The sequence below is a fragment of the Pteropus vampyrus genome, unplaced genomic scaffold, assembly GCF_000151845.1.
Source record: "Pteropus vampyrus isolate Shadow unplaced genomic scaffold, Pvam_2.0 Scaffold293, whole genome shotgun sequence".
In the NCBI taxonomy this organism is placed as follows: domain Eukaryota; kingdom Metazoa; phylum Chordata; class Mammalia; order Chiroptera; family Pteropodidae; genus Pteropus; species Pteropus vampyrus.
This window is the reverse complement of record NW_011889074.1, coordinates 247,634-262,319: the sequence shown is the minus strand read 5'-3', so window position 1 is coordinate 262,319 and position 14,686 is coordinate 247,634. Positions and strand designations below refer to the sequence as shown.

General features: G+C 38.6%; 1 non-coding gene and 1 pseudogene across 1 annotated transcript; both read right to left on the bottom strand.

Annotated features, from left to right (window-relative positions):
* The window catches only part of LOC105303006, a 27,288-nt pseudogene extending 13,284 nt beyond the window's left edge, over positions 1-14,004 (bottom strand).
* LOC111729964 lies at positions 7,589-7,707 on the bottom strand. Its single transcript, XR_002776494.1, has one exon. It is a non-coding gene; the product is annotated as a 5S ribosomal RNA (ribosomal RNA).
* Positions 14,005-14,686: the final 682 nt, after the last annotated feature.

Below are 14,686 nucleotides of genomic sequence, written 5' to 3'. Positions count from 1 at the left end.
CACAAGAAAACTCTTGAACGTGTCTTGGGCTGTTCTTGCACACACATCAGTACAACTGCCTGATACTCCAGCTCAGTCGTTCAAGAATATCTGATAACTCGCCCACGTGCTCACTCATTCACACCCGCTTCACACTCGCCCCCATGGTTCTTGAGGATGCATCTGCTTGTTAGAATCTTGCTGAAGCATAAAGCTCTGGCCACAAAGGAATCAGGGGGAAAGTTGGGTTTTATTTTCAAACTTTTAGGGCAGAATATCATTTCAATACTTTGCAAGAGTTTCACCAAATCTTTAACTCCTAATACGGTGGCTGTGGGAGCCTAATTTTTGCCAGATCATCAGAAGATGAGTTTATGTAGTTTCACACCATTTCTATCATTTCTCAGAGCTTTAAATTGTCTTCATTTGTGTAATTTAACTCACTTTTAAAGTCTAATGACATTTGAAGTTTCAAGTAGTCTTTGTTATTGATTATTACAAGTCGAGGAGAAAAAAACATGATAAACAGAGGAGAGATAGGAGATAGGCATTAAAATTATGTAAAATAATAGATGTATTTGTTAGAATGATAATATGTACTGTACGTGTAAACTATAACATGTTTTGAAAACCGATCAAGGAAAAAAAAAGAGCTTTTTGAAATAGCTTGAAGCTCTTTCCCGTCAGCTGCTCTAAATGACTACAAGTGGCCCCACCCGCCACGGTGCCCAGGAGAGTGTTTAGGTAGTAAGAATCTATATTATAAAGTGGAATAAAATGTGTGTGCTCAATTTTCATTTCATAGCCATTCTCCGAGTTGAGGAGTAGAGGTTCTAAAAAGGTCGAGAGGAGAAGTCCCTCCTGTGACAAATTGGTCCAAGTTTTTAAAAACATATTGTGCTTTTAAAGCCAGCAGCCTGGAGTAACAGTGCCCAGCCCTCCCACAGAGCTTGTATGCTATGGGTATCATTACGTTGGATGCCATTTTAACCCGTATTTTAAGCAGTTTTTGAAAGTTTCTACTGGACAGGAGAAATAGCTCCCTGTGAAAATTGGATGCAGTAATTAAGTTTCTAGTTAAAAATGACATATTAAATATCCACATAAATAACTGGGTGAATCTTATGTAAAGATTATGTATGTTCTGATACAGCCAATGTATACGATTTGATCAGGGGTATGACAGGATTAACCGTACGCTAGAAAATGCGTTCTGCTTGAAGCACAGCGGATGGCCTGGAGAGGAGTCAGGCAGAAACATTCGCTAGACGTGTGACAGGACTGAGACTTCTGAGTGGAGCTTAGGAGGCGGATGGGGAAGGGCTCCCTCATCGGCCGAATGTGTCAGGGGAAAAGCCTGAAATGTGACCTTCAGGTTTCTGGCTTAAGCTGTCACCTCAGGGATAGTTCTCACCAGGGAGCTTTACATTCTCTTATTGACAAGGACGCTTGTCCTGAGGTCACAAAGTCCTGTTACCGCCTTGGTGGGTCCCCAGTGGAATGAAACAGAGAGGCCATTTTGGAAAAACGTATACTTTTACAATATTCTAACCTTTTGAGCTGGTCTGACCACTTAGGAGATTTGCAGTTATTTTTTCAAGATTCGTTGAGCTATAATTTATATATATAACCTTGGGTAGGTTTAAGGTGTACAGTGGACAATGTGAGGCACCCTTCGTGGAAATGACGCAGAAAGGCGAAGCTGGAGAAGTAGAGAGACCAGCCCTCGTGCATTCTGGGACAGAATAATGGCAACTCGAATCGAAGTGGTGAGGGGCGTTTGTATTTCCAATGCATTGCAAGTATAATTACAAGCCCTCGACTGCAAACAAACAAACAAATATGTAATGGGTGGCCAGAGAAATCTAAATGAATCCAGGTGCTTTGAATACAGAGGCTCAAATAAAGGGATTGCTTCAGAGTTTAAAAGAAAACTAAAGGAGGTTAAGGCATCCAGGCTCCAATAAAATGAGTTGCCATTGGCAGAAAGCAAAGACATGTGAAGAGGAATATCTGTTACCTTTTAAAGACCTGTGGCTTCAATTTGCCATCGGAAGCTGGACCACATTCTACCAAGATTTCATCTTTAGATCAAAGACGTCTTTTGCAAAATATTATTTATTTTTGCATTTATTTACTCATTTATTCAGATTGCGATCATATAACATAGGCCTTCTTCTCTACGAGTAAACAAGAAATTGATACCAGAAACATAATATTTAAAATAGAGAGCTAAGCCATATTATTTCTTTTGATTGCAGATCATTGATTACGGGGCTCAGTGCATGGGAAAATGGTCAGATGAAATTAGTTGAGTGATACGACCACTTCGAAAGCGAAAGAAGAAATATAGGATACTTGAAAAAAGATGAGTTAGTACAATTACTCAAATGAGAAATGCAGTATTTTAACACTCATGATTAATAATCTATGCTAAGGATCATCTTTCAAATAAAGGTATAGTCGTGTAGAAGTAAGTTCACGGACTTTGTCTTGCCCTAAAGTGTGTCTTACTTCTGGAGGTTCCTGGGGGCTTCTGTAAGGCAGCGGGCCCCAGAATGAAAACACAAGCATTTATTTGCTGACTCGTCTGTAGGAGAAATTCTCGCATTCATCATTCTGATGAATAATCCCAGGAAGTTTTTGAAATAAATTTTATTATTATTATTATTATTATTATTATTATTATTATTATTATTTTGCTACTGATAATTTTATAACTAAAACTGCTAGTAACAAAATAGTAACACCTAAGTTGAAGTCAAATTAGACCAAAGCAGTCATTTATTCTGAGATGCTGAACATCCATCCGTTCAGGAAAGAGTTGATGTTGACAGTTTTAGTTTTATCGTGGTTTAGTTTATTTTAAAGAAGATATGCGACCGTATTTTGAAACGTCCGCTTTTAGTGAAAGAGGCCTTTTCTGTTAAATTTCCTTGTCCATGATACCATCAATGGAAGTCTGTTTTTGGGAAAATAGATAGATAAGTGCTTAGTTAAGGAATCTGAAAGATTGGTAATGGGTTGAGAAAGGTCCTTTTCTGCCTTTGACCTTTTGAAATTGTATTTGAGAATAGTAAGCCGTCCTCCATTCGGAGCATGTCTCATTATGTTGGTAGCATTTCCCTCCCTCTTATGCCAGGAGAAGGTCATTAACGCTTATCAGGGAGAAACACATCTAGTAGTCAGAAGAGAGGCTTATGTTAATATGGACCGGTTCAGGCCTCTTTTTGCCGTGAAATAATTACTGTTGCGAAATCCCAGCAGGTGTTGGAAGAGCAGGATTAATTTGTAAGAGTTGAATGACATCATTTCAAATGGCTTATTAAACACTAATTAGATTTCAAATTGTGTGACTCCTCATATACTTATGTCAGGATGGGAAAGTTTAAACATCTGCTTTCTCTATGACAGAGATGAATAAGGTTACAGTTTAATTTTCATAGGTGACAGTTTATCAAATGAAATCAAAATAGCGATATCCAGAATCATGTTTTGTTGAATGAAGAGTATATTTAAATCTTCATTTCTATTCTCAGAGTTCTTAGCCAATTAAGCAATTGTACTCAGCAGCACAATCCCCTGATCTGCTCTTTGTAATTCAAAGCATCTACATGATGATGAGATCACATTAGATGTATTGTTGAATGAAAACAAGATACTCCTGGATTATAAAGAACTTTCAAAGACTGGCCAGACTCAGTGCTAAATAATCTCCCATTTTATCTTCGTAAACCCAGGCAACAAAATGTGTTAGTTATTCACTGTTAATAAGACATTTTATTAATTTTTAAAAGCTGAGGTAAAAATTTTAAAGAATAATAAGAATAATTAAAACTATGTACAACATCTTTTAAAAGGAATAATTAGGCTTCTGTCTATTGGACACAATGGCATATACCCTTAAGTTCAAGTCTAAGGTAATATCAGATACATGACAAAATATGTTATATTCTGAACAGACAAGCTGTTGCTACTGTCTTAAAATGTAAAACAAAACAATGCAATGCAATGCAATGCAATGCAATGCAATGCAATGCAATGCAATAACACTGACCATCAACTAACTGATTTACTGTCACTCCCAGACAAGATTCATTTCATCTTTGCTCTCTAAATGTACTGGGAAAAATCAAGAGTAAAATTCCCCTAGACCCCTCAGTGCCTACCACGACCACTGGGCACCCGCCTTGCTCGCAACCCGCCACCTCACACCTGACGCTCCTATGAGCTGCTGAGCCCCACCGGAATCAGAGGCAAAGGTCGCGTGCGTCATCACAAACACATGACAAAAATATCCTCCGATTTTTTGAACCAAGTGGAAGAGTTAAAAAAAAAAACCCCTACAATTAAAAAATACCATTTATTTAAACCCTTGTGTTGCCCAGGCTGTTCTCATGCCATGGTCGGCCCTCGCAGGCCTATGTGCCGGTGGAAGACAGTCCAGCAGGGCAGCTGGGGACCGTGTCTAATTGTGATGCACTGTTCCCTTTGCTCAATAACACGGAATCGTAAGGCAGATAACAACAGCTCATCTTTATCATATTTTTATATTCTGCTTATCACGGATATTTGGCATTAATGTTGCTTTTGTTTTAAAATGTTACATAAAAATATTTATCTGGATTATTGGAATTTTTTTGAATCCTCTTCAGTCCTGCTCGTCAGACATTAAGTGCCTTGTTCTCTTCACCCTTTTCACTGTCCTGGCTGTGGTATTCCGTAAATATTCCATGTTCCACTCCGCCAAAGGTGGGCTTCTGTTTTTGTTTTTTCCTTGTTTGGGGTTTATTATTTTTTTTTTTTTTGGTGTTGGTGTTGTTTTGCTTATTTGTTTTTTACATTTGTTTTCTCACTCAGTCCCATATTTTCCCATAAAAAAACTATTTTTTTTCAGTCAGGTGTCAGCAACGATATAATATTTGAATTACATTGTTGGTTTATTGGTTTGCTTGTTTTTTTTCCTGTTCTCATTCCTCATTCTTACGTCCACTGGAAAAACAAATTCCATCAAAATAGGAGCCTAATTCATCCCACTGATTTTCTATCATTTTTCTTGGCACTCAATGACTATGCATTGAATGGGTGTTTTAGGGACATGAGACATAATTTCTAGAAAAAAAAAGATTAAGTTTAGTTATTATTACCCTGAGAATTTATCAATTATCACTGATACGTGATATTTACTTGTCATTTCCCTAGGAATCTGCCAATTATCATTCAATTTATTCAATAAAAGAGAAAAAAAATGGAAATTATATTGTCTATAATCAACTCATCCAAGCTCTGTTGGCTGTTTTGATAAAAGAATAGAGGAAAGAAACGTCATGCTGAATTTAGCTTAGGCAAATGAGGCCCCATTGGATGCTAGAAGTGACAGGAGACCCAGTGTGCCTTGGGTAGAGGTTTCGTTTTGGGGTCATGGTAGTTGGAACCAGAGAAGTAGATAGAGTCCTCTGTGAAATGTGCTATCTGCCATGGTCAGTAATTGATCATAGAAGCAGAGAGAGTAATGACGATTTGAAGAATTCGATATCTTTGCGTGAAAGTGAATTTCTCTGCTATGTAGAAGACATGAAGAAAGGTATCCTCCGGTCGTGAGTCAGCTCTTCTGGCTGCGCGTTAGGAGGATGCCAGGAACAGGCACGATGGAGCACAGACGCCACTTGAAAGATTAGACGAGGATTCTTATCCTTTCCATTAGAGCCGATCCCAAAGGGCTTCCCGTTAGACCAGCTACTTGCTCTTTTTTGAACTATTGTGTCATCTTTGCGTTGACTGATTGATGATTTATTAGTTCATTATTTCAAAGTATGTATTTGGCAGCTTCCCTATGCATGGCATGGTCCTAGGTAGTGGGGACACAAAGCGAATGATAGTATTTTTTAAATGACCAAATATGCGAATAAACAAATTTGGAGTAATGAGCAATAACCTAGTTCTAAAGATGGTTGGAATGGAAAGAGAGCTCAGCTAAGGAATATGGCAATGTTAATATGAGTCGAACGTTTTTAGAGGATGAAAGGCAAAACATCATCCATCGTGACGTGTTTCTAAGAGAATAAGTGAGTACAGGCTGGAGTACACAGCAGCTATATTTCTATCTCCAATAAAAATAAAACACTAGATGATAGAATGTTGCCACGACTCTTTTGTCTATCGCTCAGACTAAATTGTATTAACCGCATGATCTATTCAATCGGCTGTACAAAAATCAATTGTGAAGACGGATGAAAGCTCTGATCAAGAAAAAAATGGTCCCGTAGCAACACGCGGCAGTGACCAAAGCAAAATAAGTGTACACAGCAAAATAAAGACGCACGATGGCAAGTTTCCACAGATCTAACAGGAAGACAAAAATAATTTAATAATCAAATATGCGCAACAAAAATATCTTCTATGTTTTGGCTTCATTTTCCAATTTAATTTATTACGGTAAAACAGATGATGTTTTGTCTAAGGACACTAACCAAGCATTTTTTAAGTTTCTGTGGAAAACCCTGTTTGGTGGATCAAGATTATCTGCTGACACCTTGACTCAGAAACGTCCTTAACCTCACAGCAGTGCGCCACCACGAAGATGGGATAATGGTTTTGATTTCGGACGTTTTGTCGATGGCGCCATCCGTCAACATTACAGATAATGAATCGTTATGACCTTTTCAACATAAACGTATGTTCTTGGTTACATTGTCGTTTTCCGATCTCGTGTGACTGCGATGGCACGTATTTAATAATTCTAAATTATTCTAAATATGGCAAGTCCAGTTGTTCACAGGGTTAAATTCCCATATTCAGGGTAGTGAGAGTATCATTTACTCACTCAAAATACTAATAGAATTAGATGGGAATAAAGTAATTTATTCTGCATTAATCTAATGAATAGCCCCGTATACAGCGTATGCTGGCTGCAGGTGTTTATGACACTATTTGTTTTAATTTTTCAGTAGCTGAGAAAAGTTTTATCCTAGAATTTTTACTATGTCAACTACTACCCAGATTCTTGGATGGAAAACTAGCCTGATGAGAACAGTGGTCTGTCTAAAAATGTTCTAATCTATTTTTCCTATGTACTTATCTATATAGAAAACCTTATAAATTACAAAAAAAAAAGGTACAAAACATTAAACCAAGTATTGCTATCATTTTAGATGTAAGCATGCTGTGTGTTTATATGTCTAACCCACGTTTGCAATTAATCAGGTAATACCTTGTTCACAAATTGTGTAAGGTTATAAATCCTCTTAAAGTTTACCTAGAATCTTAACAATTTCATTAGACAATATTTCTAAGGCTGAGCGAAATAGTTTTAATGCCCATCTTTAAAATGAAGTGTTTGAGCTGCACTTTCTAATACAGTAACTATTAGCTCCCTGTGGCTACTGAGTACTTAAAATGTTAGCCTGATTATTCACACACACACACACACACACACACACACACACACACACACACACACACATAGATACACACCCCATATACGCAATGTCCAAGATACACTATTTTTTAAATTTTTTATATATATTTTTTTAGATGAGGCAACCCTTGGTTGACCTCACAGACTGCAGGGACCTTGTCATCTTACAATCCCTTATTTTTTTATTTTTTCCACCTACAGCACCTGGTCTTCCTAGGTGGCCTCCCATCCAAGTACTAACCAGGCCCGACCCTGCTTAGCTTCCGAGATCAGACGGGATCGAGCTTGTTCAGGGTGACATGGCCGTAGACCAAGATACACTTTATATTTCAAAGTCTTGTACAAAAAAGAATCGTAAAATATCTTATTAATAATCTTTGTTGGTTATACATAGAAATATAATTTTAATATTAAATAAAGTAAAATATCATTAACATTAATTTTCTGTGACTTTTTTACTTTTTTATATTACTAGTACGAAATGTAAAATTATATATGTGGCTTGGAGTATATATTTATGGGACAACATTGGGATAGATTGACCACAGATAATAGAGACGAAATTGCACCTTTACATATTAAAGCAGATGACAAAGTAACAATGTGAAATGATGTGGAATAATTAGGTCAATTGGATGAAATAATAAGCCAAGAACAAACTCTAGTGTATATATGAGAAAATTCAATTTTAATATAATAGGGTACTATATGAAGTATATCAATTTTTTCATAATGGGGTAGAAATGAATAATACTGAAGCAATTTACTAATTGTTTAGCGATATACTCATTCCATCGTTTTTATCTTTTGTTTTATATCCCCAAGAGCCATAACATAAATAGGAGAAAATAATATATTGGTATATTAAAGTGCATTAAAATGACCAACTATCTTAGTCTGCTCAGCCTGCCGTAACCAAATCCCACAGTCTGCATGGCTTAAATAACAGAAATTTATTTTCTCACAGTTCTGGAGGCTGGGATTTCAAGATCAAGGTCCCGTAGGCTTCTGGTGAGGGCTCTCTTCCCTGCTTATAGATTTCTCACTGTGTCCTCACATGGTGGACAGAGGGGGGGTGGGGGTGGGGAGTTCTTTAGTGTCTCTTCCTATAAGGACACTAATCCTATCTTGTCTGGGGGGCCCACCCTTACGAGCTCACCTAACCTTAATCAGCTTCCTATCGGCCCTGTCTTCAAATATGGCCAGCCTGGGGATTAGGGCTTCATATGAACCTGAGGAAAAGGTGACACAATTCAATTCATTGCACCAACTTTACGAAAACGTGGTATAATAATAAAACGCAAATGTGAAATCATAGACGAAACAATTTCTAGCAATATGATAGAAAAAAATATGAAAGAAAAACTGAGCGAATTAATAAGTGAAAGGTACTGAGGGAAATACAAAAGTCCACAGTCTGCCGTTGGGGCTCACATTAGTGGGGTGATTTAGAGCGCATATGGCATGTGGGAATGTGCGCTTAAATACATATAATATATAAATCGTTACTAGTAATAGTACAATAATAAAGCTAACTTTGCTTCATGTAAAACCGTGTTCAGTTTAGTCATGTGTCCAGGCTCCAGGAGCCTCCAAACCCCCTCTGCGTTTAAGCGTCACACTTGGCCGAGTGAACAAGCACAGCCACACACCGGAGTGACGGCCAGTGAGTGACGGAAATGCTTGTGGTCATTTTTCTCATTAACTGCTAACTTCATTAGCCTGCTTTAGTAAAGATATTTCTTTTGTAAATTAAAGAGAATCGAAAGGAATAAAGGGAGGAATAAAAATAAATCGGTCAAGCCCTCCCCAACTACGGATACCTCCTCAGTGTTTGAAGGTTCCTTTCGTCTTCTTCATTTATATCCCGACTTTCGTTGAGCTTCGTTCGTCGAGTTCTGGTTGAAATAGGTTGTCTGCAGTGTTTGTTGATGCGATAGCTTTTCTGCTAGCAAATTTGTTACAACTCTGGCGTTATTACAATAGCACAGACTCTGAATTCTCTTGGCCTGGTCTCAAACTACAGCCTTTGGCTGGTGGCTGTGTGACCGTGGGCAATTTTCTTAACCATTCTGTCCATGCTTCTACTGTTCTTTAAGCAGTAGTATATATTTAACATATATGACATATAACATATATGTCATATCATATGATGTATTATAAAACTAACCATATAGCATCGTATAATGTTATATGTGTTATATGTAGTTATTATATAGATTATTCCTTCTCTATGAAAACTTCATTTGCATTTCACTTATGTTGTCAGTTAAAGGGGGCGAAAGATGTGTTGACCGCTCCTCCGTTTTTTGTTCTTATAGAAAATGATTTTAAGTGTTCTGTTAGCGTGCAAATATCTGATTCTTCATTTATCGTAGATTCTACTTTGTGATAAAATATTTGCTGCTCGTTACAATATTTAATGTTCTTTTTTCCTTGAAATTTACTTTTATAATATTAAAAATATTTTGATATAATATATATATTTTGTTAATTGTATTTCATTGTAGTTATTTGGCTTCACTTGGGGGTATGCATTTTTTACACAAAATCTGTGTGGATATTTTGTTTGACCAAATATGAGACTCGGTTTTTCTTTAAAATAGGAAAGTTTAATCTCCAGTTAGAGTTTAGCAAATCTCTAGTTAAACCGATATGTTTTATTTTAGATCCATAGCTACTGTAAACGACAACTTGACCTGGTTCAGATTTCATGGTAACAGAGTCCTCTTTAAAAATCTCCAAAATTTGCTTACGGAGAATTGCAAATAATTTTCCTAGAATAAAGTCATTCTTCCTTGGTTTCTTTTGTAATTTCTTTACTCCCTCTCGTTCTTGAAATTTAAATGACACACGATGCACACTCCTAGCAAATATATTTCAAGTTTCAGTTACCTAATTTATTTTAAATGAAACTGCTGCCCTGGAGAGTCTGGACATACACAGTTACCTAATTAAATGCACATCCTGTTTCAAATGGAAAAGACAGTTTTACTTACAAGAGTGTGAAATTACCTAATAATGTGTTTCAATTCTTAAGTGTGGTGAATTTTCTAGAGTATTTTAACTGCTTTCACAAGATGAGACTTTAAGTTTTATTTCCATGGAAAAGTTCAAAATAATCACTTTATAATTGTTAAAAGTGGGATTCATGGTGAAAATTTTCCCGTTCCCTTAAGTTTCAGGTGGTTGTTTCAATTTCTACCAAATCAGGCAGTTTTTTTAATACCGAATCCCCAAATAAATGATAGAGAAGTTGAATTAATTAGTTTCAAATGCCATCAGTAAATAATAATTATTTCTAAAATGTTAAGAGTTGGCCTTTTTGAAATAGAAAGTGTTCAATGAAAGAAAGTTATCTAAAATATATTATTATTTAAAGAGTTGTTTCTCTTGTAAAGCATGGTCGATACAGAAAAATATTATGAGTCTGGTCTCTGGATTTGTGTAGAACTGATTAATTTTAACCAAAAACTAAATGTAAAGTATAAAAGATTTTTTTTTTAATTATGCCTACCTGCAATGAAGAATAGATTGCATTTTACTACATATTTCTTAAGAGCCAACTGCCTTGAATGTAAACACCGTTGTCCAGTAAAGCATGAGAAATGAATTTACACGAGCTTATTCAAGTGCCCCAGTAAGATACACTGTTGTTCTGTTTTGTCTTTATATCTAGCTTGTCAGACTAGACCGTCTATAACATTTAATTAGCAAGACTTCTGAATTTTCAATTTTGTCTCTCCACAGGCTGGTAATTTAGAGATTTATAGTAATTTGCATAATGGATTGCACTCAGTAAGTGTTCAATAAATGTTTTTCAATTTTGTCTAAATATAAATTTCAAAGGACAGTACCAAATTCAGCATGGAATTGTAAAGCTAAGATTTATTGAAAACAGACTGCGGTATGAATTAAACTTCATTATTCTGCCGTATCCCTTCCCTGGGCGCGTCACTAAATTACTGTGTCCTTTGATTCACCGAGTGATGGACATACACTCCTACTTGCTGTATCAACCCTGGTTGCTTCTTACTTAGAGTAACTGCTTTGATTCGGAAGATGGCCAGGGACACAGGACCAGGGTGCCAAAGTCACAACGTTAGACCATCTGAGTGCAGCGTGCCTCATCCTTCTCGATGTGGGTCTTCAGAGTGAGAAGTTTTTAGGTAAAACAGAATGAATGAAGGTATAGTTCACAAGTTTTCGGACAGATACGAGATGGACCCTTTAGCTAACATTCTGAACAGATCTTAAACGTTATATCGTTACATGAGAACTTCACGATACAGATTCGGTCATTCCTTGCTAAAAACCTGCTCTGGCATTTTAGCATCAAAGGCTCGTGAAAGATCGTCTTGTACAGCACAGCCTCTTTCCTGAAAGAAAGGAAGATTATTTCATCAATATGCCTTTCCTGTGGGACATATATTCACCTCTGTGTAGCTTTTAGTAGTTCTTTGATGTCGATACCATATTATGAGCTATTTTTCACTCGTGTGTCGTGTAGTGGGAATAATATACAACTGGGAATTCAAAAGAATTACACTTGGCTCCCGGATCTATTGGGATCTATGTGACATCAACGAAGCTACCTTTCTCTACACCCTTCAAACGCGGTTGTGACTAGATGTTTTTGTATAGTTCTGTTTCCCATAACTCAGAAGAGGACTACAGCCATACCTCAGACATTCTGCACGTTCTTATCCACACCAAGGCAATAAAGCGAATATCACTATAGAGCCAATATCATGACCAAGTGAGCCACGTAGATTTTTTGGTTTCCCAGGACATATAACAGTTATGTTTATACTGTATCTGTTAAGTGTGCAGTAACTTTATGTTTAAAAAAAAAAAAAAAACAACGTACATACCTCAGTTTCAAAATACTTTATTGCTAAAACAAATGTTAACCATCACCTGAGCTTTCAGCAAGTTGTAATTTTTTTGCTAGTGGAGCATCTGGCCTCAGCTTTGATGGCTGTTGACTGGTCAGGATGGTGGTTGCGGTGGCTGTGGCAATGTCATATAATAAGAGAGGGAAGTTTATCGTATTGAGGGACTCTTCTTTTCATGAAAGATTTTTCTGTAGCGTGTGAAGCTGTTTCATAGCATTTTACCCACAGTGGAACTTCTTTCAGAATTGGAATCAATCCTCTCAAAGCCTGCTGCTGCCTTATCAACTAACTTTATGCGATAGTCTAACCTCTTTGTTGTCATTTCGACAGTCTTCACAGCATCTTCCCCAGAATAGGTTCCCTCTCAATAAACCATCCTCATCATGAGAAGCAACTCCTCATTCGTTAAAGTTTTATCGTAAGATTTCAGGGATTTAGTCACATCTTCAGGCTCCACTGCTAATACTAGTTCCCTTGCTACTTCCACCGTCTGTGTAGTTACTTCTTCCTCTGAAGTCTTGAATCCCTCCGTGAGGGTTGGAATCAACTTCTTTTAAACTCCTGATAATATTGATATTTTGACCTCTCCCCATGGATCGCGAATGTTCTTAACGGCTCTAGAATGGTGACTCCTTTCCAGAAGGTTTCCTGTTGATTTTGCCCAGGTCCATCCGAGGGATCACTATCTATGGCACCTATAGCCTGATGACAGGTATTTCTTAAATAATAAGACTTGAAAGTTGAAATTCCTCCTTGATCCACAGGCTGCAGAATGGGTGTCATGTTTGCAGGCATGTAAACGACTATAATCTTGTGTCCATCCTCATCAGAGCCCTTGGGTGACCGGGTACTGTCAATGAGCAGTAATATTTTTACTGAAATTTATTTTCTGAGCAGTAGGTCTCGACAGTGGGCTTAAAATATTCAGTAAACCATGTTGTAAACAGATGTGCTGTCGTCCAGGCCCTGCTCTCACATTTATAGAGCACAGACAGAGGAGATTGGGCACGATTGTTCAGGGTCCTAGGGTTTTCGGAATAGTAGATAAGAACTGACTTCACCTGAAAGTCGCAGCTGCACTAGCCTTGAACAGGAGAGCCAGCTTGTCCTTTGAAGCTTCGAAGCCAGGCCTTGACTTCTCTCAAGCCGTCAAAGTCTTGGATGACATGTTTTTCCAACATAAGGCTGTTCATCCACACTGAAAATCCGTTGTTTAGCGCTGCCATCTTCATGAAGCATCTGAGCTAGGCCTTGAGGATAATTCGCTTGGCTTCACTTGGTGCTTCGATATCATAGAGACATCTTCTGTCCTCCAGCCTCGTGGAGCAGCCTCAGCGGGCTTCCGGCTCTTCTTCTGCGACCTCCTCCGCTCTCAGCCTGCAGAATGGAACGGAGTTGAGGCCTTGCTCTAAATTAGGTTTTGGCTTAGACCGTTTGCCCTTCCACTCGGACCACTAGAACTTTCTGTGCATCAGAAATAAGGCTGTTTTGCGTTCTCATCATCCGCGTACTTACTGAAGAAGCACTTTTAATTTCCTTCAAGAACGTTTCCTTCGCGCTCACAACCTGGCTGACCGTTTGGCGTAAGAGTCCAGCTTTGGGCCTGCCTCGGCTTTGACGGGCCTTCCTGCCGAGCTCGATCATTTCTAGCTTTTGATTTAAAGTGAGAGTAGTGCGACTCTTCCTGTCACTTAAACACTTAGAGGCCATCGTAGAGTTACTAACTGACCTAATTGCAGTATTTTTGTGTCTCAGGGAAGAGGCAGACGGGAGGAGAGGAGAGAGATGGGGGAACAGCTGGTCGGTGGAGTGGCCAGAACACAGGACATTTTTATCCATTAAGTTTGCTGTCTTCTGTGGGCGCCGTTAGCGGCGCCTCGGAACAATTCACATAGTGACATCAGAGGTTACTGATCACATTTCACTATAACAAATATATTCATAATAAAAAAAAAGTTCGAGGCATTATGAGCATCACCAGAATGTGACTCAGAGACGCGAAGTGAGCAAACGCTGCGGGGGAAAATAGTGCCGATGGGCTTGCTCGATGCGGGGCTGCACACACCTTCCGTGTGGCAGGAACACGGCGCCCGCGAAGCGTGGGGAGCGAGGCTCGGCCCTCACCTGGGCAGCGGGGCGCCGACGTGCGTCTCTGTCTGCCCAGGTCTGTCCCGGCTGCTCTGACAACTCGGCGCAGGCCGGGGGGTCTTAGAAACGGCACAGACTGACTTTCGCTGTCCTGGAAGCTGGACGTTACAGGCCCGAGGCCAGCAAGTTCAGGCTCCATGAGGATGCTTTGACAACTCGGCGCAGGCCGGGGGTGGTCTTAGAAACGGCACAGACTGACTTTCGCTGTCCTGGAAGCTGGACGTTACAGGCCCGAGGCCAGCAA